This window comes from Delphinus delphis, chromosome 16, assembly GCF_949987515.2.
Source record: "Delphinus delphis chromosome 16, mDelDel1.2, whole genome shotgun sequence".
In the NCBI taxonomy this organism is placed as follows: domain Eukaryota; kingdom Metazoa; phylum Chordata; class Mammalia; order Artiodactyla; family Delphinidae; genus Delphinus; species Delphinus delphis.
The window spans coordinates 73,504,432-73,516,405 of NC_082698.1; positions in this window are offsets into that span (position 1 = coordinate 73,504,432).

Genomic DNA, 11,974 nt, shown 5'->3' on the forward strand with positions numbered 1-11,974 from the left:
CCTAAGTACATGGCCCTACATATAATAAGTGCTCCATAAATGGTTCTCAACATGTGTGTCATTTGGGGGTTTTGATTACAGGTAACAGAAATAAATTTTGACCAACTTAAACAAAATTTATTGAAAATAATGCAGGAAAGTTGGAGAGCTAGGCCTCCAACCAGAAATAGGCAGAAACCACTTTAGCTTCAGGTGCTAGAAAGCAGGAATTACAGGACTGGTCTTGTAGTGGAGCAGCCTGGTAGAGACATTGCTGCCCTGATAAAAGAATGCCAATCCCTTCACTGACCAGTTTCACACATTCAAAATCAAAGTCCCAGCAGAGAGCTTCTATGGGCTGAGCTGAAGCCACAGCCCACCTTCTGGCCACAGGAGGCAGGAAAGAAACAATCTGCACCCCAATGTTCACAGCAGCACTAGTTACAACAGCCAGGACATGGAAGCAACTTACATGCCCATTGGCAGAGGAGTGGATAAAGAAGATGTGGTACATATATACAATGGAATACTACTCAGCCATCAGAAAGAACAAAACAATGCCATTTGCAGCAACATGGATGGACCTAGAGATGATCATACTAAGTGAAGTAGTCAGACAGACAAAGACAAATATCATATGATATCACTTATGTGTGGAATCTAAAAAAATGATACAAATGAACTTATTTACAAAACAGAAATAGAGTCACAGATGTAGAGAACAAACTTATGGTTACCAGTGGGGAAAGGGGGGAGGGATAAATTGAGAGATTGGGATTGACATATACACACAACTATATAAAAAACAGATATAATAAGGACCTACTGTATAGCACAGGGAACACTACTCACTACTCTGTAATGGCCTATATGGGAAAAGAATCTAAAAAAGAGTGGATAATAGGTATATGTATAACTGAATCACTTTGCTGTACATCTGAAACTAACACAATGTTGTAAATCAACTATACTCCAATAAAAATTTTAAAAAAAAAAGAAAGAAAGAAAGAATCTGAGCCCTCAGAGCACAGGCAGCTGAACTTTTTTAATCTCATCAAGATGATACACAATGGTTGTAGGCTGACTCTCCCAGAGGAAATCAGGCTGTGTAATGAAGGGTGTGTATGCTGCTGGGTGGCCATAAAATGACACATGTTCTTATAGCACATAATCATCAGGCAATTTTTTTTCATATTTTTTTCCATTATGGTTTGTCACAGAATACTGAATATAGTTCCCTGTGCTATACAGTAGAAGCTTGTTGTTTATCCATCCTATATGTAATAGTTTCCCTCTGCTAATTCCAAACTCCCACTCCTTCCCTCCCCCACCCCCTCCCCCTTGGCAACCACAAGTCTGTTCTCTATGTCTGTGAGTCTATTTTTGTTTCACAGATATGTTGATATGTTTCGTATTTTAGATTCCACATATAAGTAATATCATATGGTATTTGTCTTCCTCTTTCTGACTTACTTCACTTAGTATGATAATCTCTAGGTTATGTTGCTGCAAATGGCATTATTTCATTCCTTTTGATGGCTGAATAATATTCCATTGAGCATGAGGTAATTTTGAAATGGAAAAAATATAAATCAAACATTTATTTTAAAAAGAAAAAAAGAAAGCTCTTTCACATACATGTGACCAGCATAAAGCCCTGTGAGGAGAGCAGGAAAGGAACTGTTTTCATTTTACACAGAGAAACTGAGACTCAGGGAAGCTAAGGGACTAGCCCAAAGACTTCACACTGGGTTTGGGGCAGAGCTGAGATGGGGTCATGACTCACTGTCTAAGGCTGTTCCCTAGGTGCTCAATGGAAATCGTCAAACATCTCCCAGCCTTCCCTGCTTCCCAATCCAAAAGTTCAAAGGACACAAGATTACTGGTTGGTGGTATTTCCCTTTCATAGGACTTGCTGGTCCCCCTGCTGCTGGAAGTTCAGGCCCTGAGCTGGAGGCCCTGCTGGAGGCAGGACCGTTGGCATAGCTGAGGGAGGCCAGGAGACTTGGCAGCCCGCCTTCATCACATTTGGGGGAGGGAGTGGAGAACCAAGGGCTGAGAAACCATTGGAGAATAAGTCAGGCTAGAGGAAGACAAAAAGTCAGGGGCCAGCCTGCAGAGGAAGTGTTACGGAGGGCAGGCAGTGAGGAGACAGAAGAAGGGGGTGTTTTGAAACCAAAGAATTGGCGAAATTGTTAAATCAGCCAGGAAGGGGCCCAGTGGTTACCAAGATCTCCTGCACCTGGCAGCAGAGAGAGAAAAGTAAAAGCCTCACAAGAGTGCCCTCCCCCTCTCTGATAAATCGCTTCTCGTGATTCACGGTGATACTTGACATCTGAGTCACTGAGGGTTGTCTTCTGCTTTTTCTCTCTCCTTACAGCTTATAGAAGAGCCCACCAGAAAGAACAAACCAACTGCAAATTCCCAGATTCCACAAGTTACAATGATAACTGAATAGTTCTAGAAAGATCCTATTTAGGAGTCATCTTACCTAATATATGCATTTTTCAGTTAGAGAAACTGAGACACAGAATTACAAATTTGTCCACATCTATTTATTTATATACCTTAAGACACTTAAAATATGACTACCTAGACCAGGGCTTGGCAAAGGGCCATCTAGTGAATATTTTTGGTGTCGAGGGCCATATGGTCTCTGCTGTAATACTCAACTCTGCCACTGTAGAACAAAAGCAGCCATAGACAATATATAAACACATGGATATGGCTTTATTCCAATAAAACTTTATTTACAAATACAAGGTGTGGGCCAGACTTGGCCAGTAGGTTGCAGTTTTTCAACACCTGATCTAGACCTAGTTATTTATTAAACACCATGTGAACATCCCAGAAAAACATATGAGCAAATAGTGGGCATCAATTAAATTCCCACAGGAGTGATAGTAATCATGGCTACAATTTATAAAGCACTTCCTATGTGACTTTCCTCACTTAATTGCTCCACCGGTCCCGTGAGATGGATACTATATGCTCTCCATGTTTTCCGATAAAAAAATGAAAAACACAGGCAGGTCAAATAACCTGCCAATGGTCAGACAGCTAGGAGGTGGTATTTTCTGTATTTGAACCCAGATCCATCTCACTTAAGGACTGAAGTGTGCTTAACAACATCAGATAAAAGAATATAAATACCTAAAAGGCAGAATAGAAACTGTGTGAAGTTTCTCACAAAGCGTTTAATGTTTCCATGTTATTCTGAAGGAAACTTCCAGTAGTTTATATATTTTAACAATGCATCTATATCAGCAATTTGGATGAGGCATGGGTCTGCCTCTCTCTCTCTCTCTCTGTAACATTCATTTTGTTACCTCTTTCTTACGATCATTCTGTGGGGCTCTCTCTAGCACACATACTAAGATTTAAGGAAGGATATTAGCTGGAGCCCACCCACCTCACACACTGGGAAGCGAAAGGTCTCGAACACTGAGAGGAATTTAAGCCTGAAGGGAAGAAGAGGACAGCTCTTGATGATTATCCTAAATTTTTGAAGCCAAACCAGGGAAGACTTGAGGAAATGACTCACTGAACGCAGGAGAAAGAAAAACAGCTGAGTGATGGCAGGAGAAAATGAGGATAATATAGCCTTACTGTTAAAGTGAGGGTTAGAAGTCCACAGAGACCCAGAAAGGAAACACTGAAATGGCTGAGTTACATTCCTGAAACTAACATGCAATATTGTTTTATCAGGCTTATGGCTGTTTGGGCCAAGAATGAGGCAGGAACAGATTTCTTCTTAACAGAGACATCATCTCATGTCTTTACTGTCCCTAGATTGTCTCCTCTGCTAGAGCCCTAAGGGGAAACCACAGTCATCTCTGTCCCTTCTATTCTTGAATCACAAAACTGGTTGTTCCCGACTCCAATGCTGAGATTGGCGTGACAAACAGATGTACTATACCGCAGCCATTAAAAAATCTCCTAACATTTGTATTGAGTCCATGAAAAGACTTTGAGCCATGAACTCTTCAGCTATAAAGAAGCCTGATAGGAAAAGTTTGGGAATGTGTTCAAGCATGAATACAGTCGGCTTTCACTTGGTAGATCATTAGAAACAAAATGAAACTATGGGGTAAGTAAACTTTGTCCTCAGCCTTTTCCTATCCATCTATCAAACTGTCACTGAATTAACCTTCTTAATGCAAAGCTCTGGTTATGTCATTTTGTGCACAAAGACCTATAAAGTTAACACACAGCATTGGTAACGGTGCTGTGAAACAGGCACTTTCATATATTGCTGGTGGAAGTGTAAATTGGTACAGTCTCTAAGGAGAGGATTTCTAAATGTCTATTAAAATTATGAACTGTACATGTCTTTGATCTAAGAATTTGTTCTATAGCTGTACCACATTTGTATGAAATGAAGCATTATAAGATTATTTGTTGTGATACTATTAGTAAGAATAACAGGTTTGAGACACTTCTGCTCCTGGTTACAATGTAGGAGAGGTCACAGGAGGTCAAAGCTCTTGCTGCAACGACTGAAAACAAATGAATAAATGGAAAGAAACATGTTAAAGGCATCAAAGAGCTGTGGAGAATTGGATGAAGTAAAAGTCCAGAGGGAAAAGCCCTTCTTAGGGCTGGGAAGACATAGATACTCCAGGCTCTCAATCAAAAGCCTGTCCTAAAGGACAGAGAAAAACCAGGGACTGATAGAATCTTGCTAAAATTGTAAATCCAGCCCTACCGCAACTCAGTCTATGACTGAATTGAGGTAATTAGCCCCTGGCCTTACTTTCCTAAAAAAGAAAAAAGGAGATACCTCTCTAGTGAAAGATATCATCAGAAGGGTCTGCTGTTCTTTTATACACAATGCCCAGCATACAGTCGAAATGTATCATATATTGAAAAAAGCAGGAATAGTGATCAACAATCAAAAAATAAAATAGGGACCTCCCTGGTAGTGCAGTGGATAGGACTCCATACTCCCAATGCAGGGGGCCCTGGTTCAATCCCTGGTTAGGGAACCAGATCCCACATGCATCCTGCGACTAGGAGTTCACATGCCACAACTAAGGAGTCGGTGTGCTGCAGCTGGGGGGCCCACGAGCCACAACTGAGGAGTCCACCTGACTCAACTAAGAGCTGGTGCAACCAAATAAATAAATAAATATTTTAAGAAATAAATTAAATAAAATAAACACAAACCCAGAGGATTAGGATAATGAACTTATAATTAAAGTACAATACAGTAAGTATGCCTAATATGTTAAAGAAAACAAAAGAAATGACAAAGGATTTAAAGAGAGAACCAGAATCCACAAAATAAAACAAATGTATATTTTAGAACTGAAAAATAGAATTTCTGGATTTAAGAACTCATTGGGTTGCCTTAAGAGCAAACAGGACATAAAAGTCAGGATTGGTGAATTCAAAGATCAATCAATAGTAACTATGCAAATTGAACCACAGAGAGAAACTAAACTGGAAAGAAACAGTATGTCCATATATACAATGGAATATTACTCAGCCATAAAAAGGAATGAAATTGGGTCATTTGTAGAAGCGTGGATGCATCTAGAGACTGTCATACAGAGTGAAGTAAGTCAGAAAGAGAAAAGCAAGTATCGTATATTAACCCATATATGTGGAACCTAGAAAATGGTACAGATGAACCGGTTTGCAGAGCAGAAATTGAGACACAGAAGTAGAGAAAAAAACGTTTCCTTCTCATAGAACACACTATGGAAATCAGAAGACAATTTCTTTAAAGTGGTGAAAGAAAAAAAAAAACCCTGCCAATCTAGAATTATTTACCACTGAAAATATTTTTGTCAAACAAAAACAAAGAAAATTTATTGCCAGCAGCACACCGTTGATGTAAGTACTACAGAGACTTCTTTAGACAGATGGGAAATTTTCCCAGGTAGAAACAAAGAAAATTGTGAGGAAATGAAAAGCACTGAAAAGAGTATACACTTGTGGAAAAACATAAAAGAATACTAACTCTTTAAATCAACAGTGATAGTAACACCTTTTAGAATTTAAAACATATAATATAAAATATATGACAACAACAGCACAAAAGGTAGGACGTGGCAAATGGAATCAAGTTAGAAGATTCTTACATTCTCCAGGAAATGTACTGGCGAGGGAGACTGTAATGAATTAAGGATGTGTATTGAAGTCTCCAGGGCAATGGCACTCAGCTGGGAGCAATCTTACCCATCAAGAGACATTTGGCAGATAGATAGATAGATAGATAGACAGGTAGATAGCTGACAGAGAAGGAGAGAGAGAGAAGTATTGAGAGAGAGAGAGAGAGAGAGATTTGGCAGTATCTGGAGAAATTTTGGGTTGTCACAACTATGCCATAAAATCATCTTCAGTTGAGACACACTAACTAAAAAAAAGAGAATGTCAGAGTAGATGAAAAAATATAACCCAACTCCATGCTGTCTTTCAGAAACTTACTTCAAATGTAATGACATAGGCAGGTTAAAAGAAAAAGGATGGAAAAAGAGGTTCTAGGCAAACGCTAATCAAAAGAAAGCTGGGGGCTTCCCTGGTGGTGCAGTGGTTGAGAGTCCACCTGCCGATGCAGGGGACACGGGTTCGTGCCCCGGTCCGCGAAGATCCCACATGCCGCGGAGCGGCTGGGCCCGTGAGCCATGGCCGCTGAGCCTGCTTGTCCGGAGCCTGTGCTCCGCAACGGGAGAGGCCACAACAGGGAGAGGCCCGCGTACCGCTTAAAAAAAAAAAAAAAAAAAAAAAGAAGAAAGCTGGAGTGGCTGCATTAATATAAAAGTAAACTGCAAAGCAAAATAATTTACTAGGGATCAAGAAGGGCACCCCATAATGATAAAAGGCTCATTTCACCAAGAAGACATAGCAATTCTAAACATGTTTGTACCTTTATCTGGACTTCAAAAGGCATGAATCAAAAACTGATGGAACTACGATAGAAATAGACAAATCCACAAGTATAGTTAAAGACTTCAATTTGCCTCTCTCAGTAACCAATAGAACTAATAGGAAATGAGCAAGGATGTAGACGAACCGAAAACCATCAAACAAGTGGATCTCACTGAAATTTTTAGAATCTTCTGCCTCCGACAGCAAAATACACATTTTTTTCAAGTGCATGTGGCACAGTTTCTAAGACAGACTCTATTTCTGGTCATGAAGCAAATTGCAACACATTTAAAAGAACTGGAATCAAATAAAGTATGCTCTCTGACTATAACAGAATAAAAATAGAAATAATTATAGAAAGATAACAGGAAACCTCCTAACACTTGGAAATTTGAAACACCCTTCTAAATAAACCCATTTATCAAATAAATCTCACGGGAAATTAGAAAATATTTTAAACTGAACAAAAATGAAAATACAACACATCAAAATTTGTGTGATGATTAAAAGCAATGCTTAGAGTGAAATTTATACCATTAAATGCTTACAGAAAGAACCTTAAGAAACTAGACAAAGAAGAGCAAACTAAATCCAATGCAAGCAGAAAGAATGAAATCATAAAGGCAGACGTAAATAAAATTGAAAAAAGAAAAATAATAAAGTCAAAACAACCAAAATCTTGTTCGATAAAATACAAATTAACCTATAGCGAAACCTACAAAAAAAGAAAAAAGACATAAATCCTGATATCGGGAATAGAAGAGAAAATATCACTATAGACCCTGCACATAAGAAAAAATAAAGCAATACTGTGCGCAACACTACACACAAAAATTTGACAACTTAGATGAAACTGACCAGTTCCTCAAAAACCACAAATACTATGACCAGTTCCTCAAAAACCACAAATACTAAAACTTATCCATGATGAAACAAATAATGTGAATAGCCCAAAACTATTTAAGAAATTGAATTCATGGTTTAAAATCTAGAAACAAATTATCCAGCACTTCTTTTTGTTTGTAGTGGGAAGATTTCAGGTTCTCTGAGTTCACTGTATTGCCAGCAGTGCAACTCTAGTGGGTTTTTTTTTTTTAAACACCAATTTGAGCTGAATTTTCTGTTACTTAAAGACAGGCTTTTTTAAAAATTTTATTTATTTTATTTATTTTTGGCTGCGTTAGGTTTCGTTGCTACACGTGGGCTTTCTCTAGTTGCAGCAAGCGGGGGCTACTCTTCGTTGTGGTGTTTGGGCTTCCCACTGCGGTGGCTTCTCTTGTTGCAGAGCACAGCCTCTAGGCACGCAGGCTTCAGTAGTTGTGGCACGCAGGCTCAGCAGTTGTGGCTCGCGGGCCCTAGAGCGCAGGATCAGTAGTTATGGCACACGGACTTAGTTGCTCCGCGGCATGTGGGATCTTCCCAGACCAGGGCTCAAACCCGTGTCCCCTGCACTGGCAGGCAGATTCTTAACCACTGTGCCACAGGGAAGCACAAAGACAGACTTCTAAAACATAATTTTCTGGGGTTCAAAATAATACTATAGTTGTTGAGTGTCCAAATACAATATTGAGATGACCCAGACTAGTAATTATAAAAGAGTGGCAGCAATCATTAGTGGTGGTGTGTGGTAGTAGTATATAATAATAACTAGTAAAACTAGTATAATAATAATAACTATGGCACTTCCCTGGCGGTCCAGTGGTTAAGACTCTGCATTCCCAACGCAGGGGGCACATGTTCGATCCCTGGCTGGGGAACTAAGATCCCACATGCTGTGTGGTGCAGCCAAAAAAAAAAAAAAAAAAAAAAAGAATTGTGGCTAAGAGATACAAAGCACTTATCTGCGGCACTCTGCAAAACACTTACATTTGCAATGGGCAGCACAGTATTGTATTGGGTTGGCCAAAAAGTTCGTTCAGGTTTTCTGTAATTTTTTTGGTGAGACCTTACGGAAAAACCCAAACAAACGTTTTGGCCAGCCCAATAGAAGAAACAGAAGTACAGACACGAGGTCAAAACAAAACAAAACAGTGAAATGGAGTATCAAGTGGGATTTTCTGGAGAACAGTTTTCTTCCCAGCCTACTGTTTGGCTGTGATCCTCTTGTTCTGGATAGACTAAAACTAAAAACATTGCCATTTTTTCCCACCCATAGGAAAATGCCTGAAATGGCACATAACTGGTCTCCAGGAAAGTGCTCCCAGCCTGCGAAAAGCCAAGTCCTAGCAGCATCAAGATCCTACCAAAAGAGAGGTACAGATTGTGCTTCTCCAGTTAGGACTCGTCTTTTTTACCAATTAGACCACAGATCCATCACCTGTACTTGCTGAGGTCTCCCAGGGCCTTCTGAAACACACACACACACACACACACACACACACACACACACACACACACACACACACACACACACACACACACACACACACACACACACACACACACACACACACACACACACCCACCCATGAGCAGTGAATGGACACAGAGTGCCTGGGAGAGCTACCAGCTTAACAGGAGGAATGCTTCAGTGAGATGGTCAGTCTTTATGCTGATTAACAATGATCTTCAAAAAAAGTATGCAGGGCTTCCCTGGTGGTGCAGTGGTTGAGAGTCCGCCTGCCGATGCAGGGGACACGGGTTCGTGCCCCGGTCCGGGAAGATGCCACATGCCGCGGAGCGGCTGGGCCTGTGAGCCATGGCCGCTGAGCCTGCGCGTCCGGAGCCTGTGCTCCGCAACGGGAGAGGCCACAACAGTGAGAGGCCCGCGTACCGCAAAATAAAAAAAAAAAAAAGTATGCAGATTCACCTTGTTTACTTATTGAAATAAGACCCTGAAAGGGCTACTATGCAGTGTTTAGAACTATGCCCATAAACTTACTAATTTCAGGTAACTACTATCCAATAATCTCCTGAAAGTTGAAACAAAAACGTACATGCAAGGGAACTGAAAAAACAAACAGATGAGCACCACTTATTTCTACACATTCTCCATTTTAATGAGGTCCAAGGAAACACATTCCTGCCTTTATTAATCCGCTGCCAACATGAATGGGATTCTTCAGCTATGAGAAAATGTCTTTTGAAGGGTACAGGTTGGTTAATATTGGAAATTCTTATGTACTTTGGGAGATAACACTATTTGCTCTGATAATGACCAGTGCTTTTTTCTTCCTTTTTATCTGGACTTGTCAAGAATCAGTCATGTCATTTTGCATTTTTCCTTTTTCTCTCCCTCAACCTTGCCCTCTTTGGGATTAATGCCAGCAACATGTTTTCCTGATAGGGTGGTGGATATAATCCAGTATTGACCTTCCCTATGTTAAATAAAATCTTGAGATTTAAGAGAAGTTCTCACTTAGGAATAATAAATAAAAGTCACAATGTGGAGCAGCAGCAAACTGTGCCAGTGCAAGTGTTCAGCTTTATGACCTTGAAATTTTATTGTAAAGCAATTTACTGGTATTGTTTTACACATCAGGTAGAAGGAAGATGGATGGATAGAAACAAACAAGAGAGAAAAGAATGGAGGGAGGGAGAGAGAGAGAGGGAGTAAGATATCCAAGTTGGGATTCAGATACTTGGAGGAGTAAGACAACTTCGAAAGGCAAAAAGAAAATAAAGCCAACTCTGGAATTTCCAGCTACCTATTGGTTACTGTTTGGAAAGAATTGCTCACTGACAGATGGAAATTAACTCTCAGCAAAAAGATCCCATTCTAGGGGCTTCCCTGGTGGTCTGGCGGTTAAGGCTGTGCGCTCCCAATGCAGTGGGCCTGGGTTCAATCTCTGGTCAGGGAACTAGATTCCACATACCCCAACCAAAGATCCCGCGTGCCGCAACTAAAAGATCACACATGTGGCAACAAAGATCCTGCATGCCTCAACTAAAGACCTGGCGCAGCCAAATAAATAAATAAATAAATATTTTTAAAAAAAGATCCTATTCTAGATACATGTATATGTATAACTGAACCACTTTGCTGTACACCTGAAACTAACACAACATTGTTAATCACCAATATAAAATTAAAAGTTAAAAAAGAGAGATCCTATTCTGAGTTCTATACACCTAGGATATAGATGGTTCTCAGTAAATATTTGATAAATTAATAATGAACGAATAAATGTGTAAGTTTCTTTTCGTATGTTAGCAAAACTGAAGCCTGCGTATGTTTAGTGAGTTGCCCAAAATCATATTGAAGACTTAGGTGCCTAAAGTATAATAGATGGAAAATGTAAGAAAGATCACCAATTGGGACCTAAAAGATCTAGATTCTGGTTTGGGGTTTGTTTTGTCATTTCGCCTCCTGGGTCTCTAGATTGCAGAGGGCAGGGACTCATCTATATTGGTTTTTGATCTTCCTTCAATGCCTAGCTCAGTCTCTAGTACATACTAGATATTCAATGGATGCTTAAATATCTACCATTGCCTCTTCTGTAAAATTTAGTTTCCCCATGTGAAAACTGAGGAGACACCAAGGCTTTCTGGGTACTCCTTCCAGTTCTATGCCACTGTGAGAGGATCTATGCTCTCAGTCCTCATTTCATCACCCACTTTCCAACTTCCACTGCTCAAGTTGTACGGGAAGGCAAATACAGGTATGTGAGGTTCCAACATCCTTTCTCCAATGTTATACCATCATCCCTCTGAGCTCTTATTTCCACAAGAAAAACCACAAAAATGCAGTCTTAATGGAAAACAGTGAATCAATCAATTACTTCATTGTCTATTTTGTAAAATGAGTTCCAGAATCACCACAGACCTCCCAATCTCTCAACCTCAGCAACCAAAGATTCCCCAAACGTTCACATTAGGTGGCTCCAGCCACTCCTCCCTAGAGGGGAAGCCAAGTAACATTCTTTCTCCACGTCTTCCGGGGGTGCTCAACAGGAATAAACAGCCTGGGAAAAAAAACAGCAGCTCCGCGGATTATAGGATGGCGTCCTGGAGAGAGAGACGAATTCTCCCACACTCCTAATGCAAACCCTTCTCCTTCCTTTCATGACACCCCTCTGGCGAGAAAAATGGTCGCAACCCTGAAGCATGGACAAGAGAATCCGTGGAATTGGCAGTATGCTTCCTGTTTGCCCAGAGAGGGAGGGAGAGAGGGAACCCA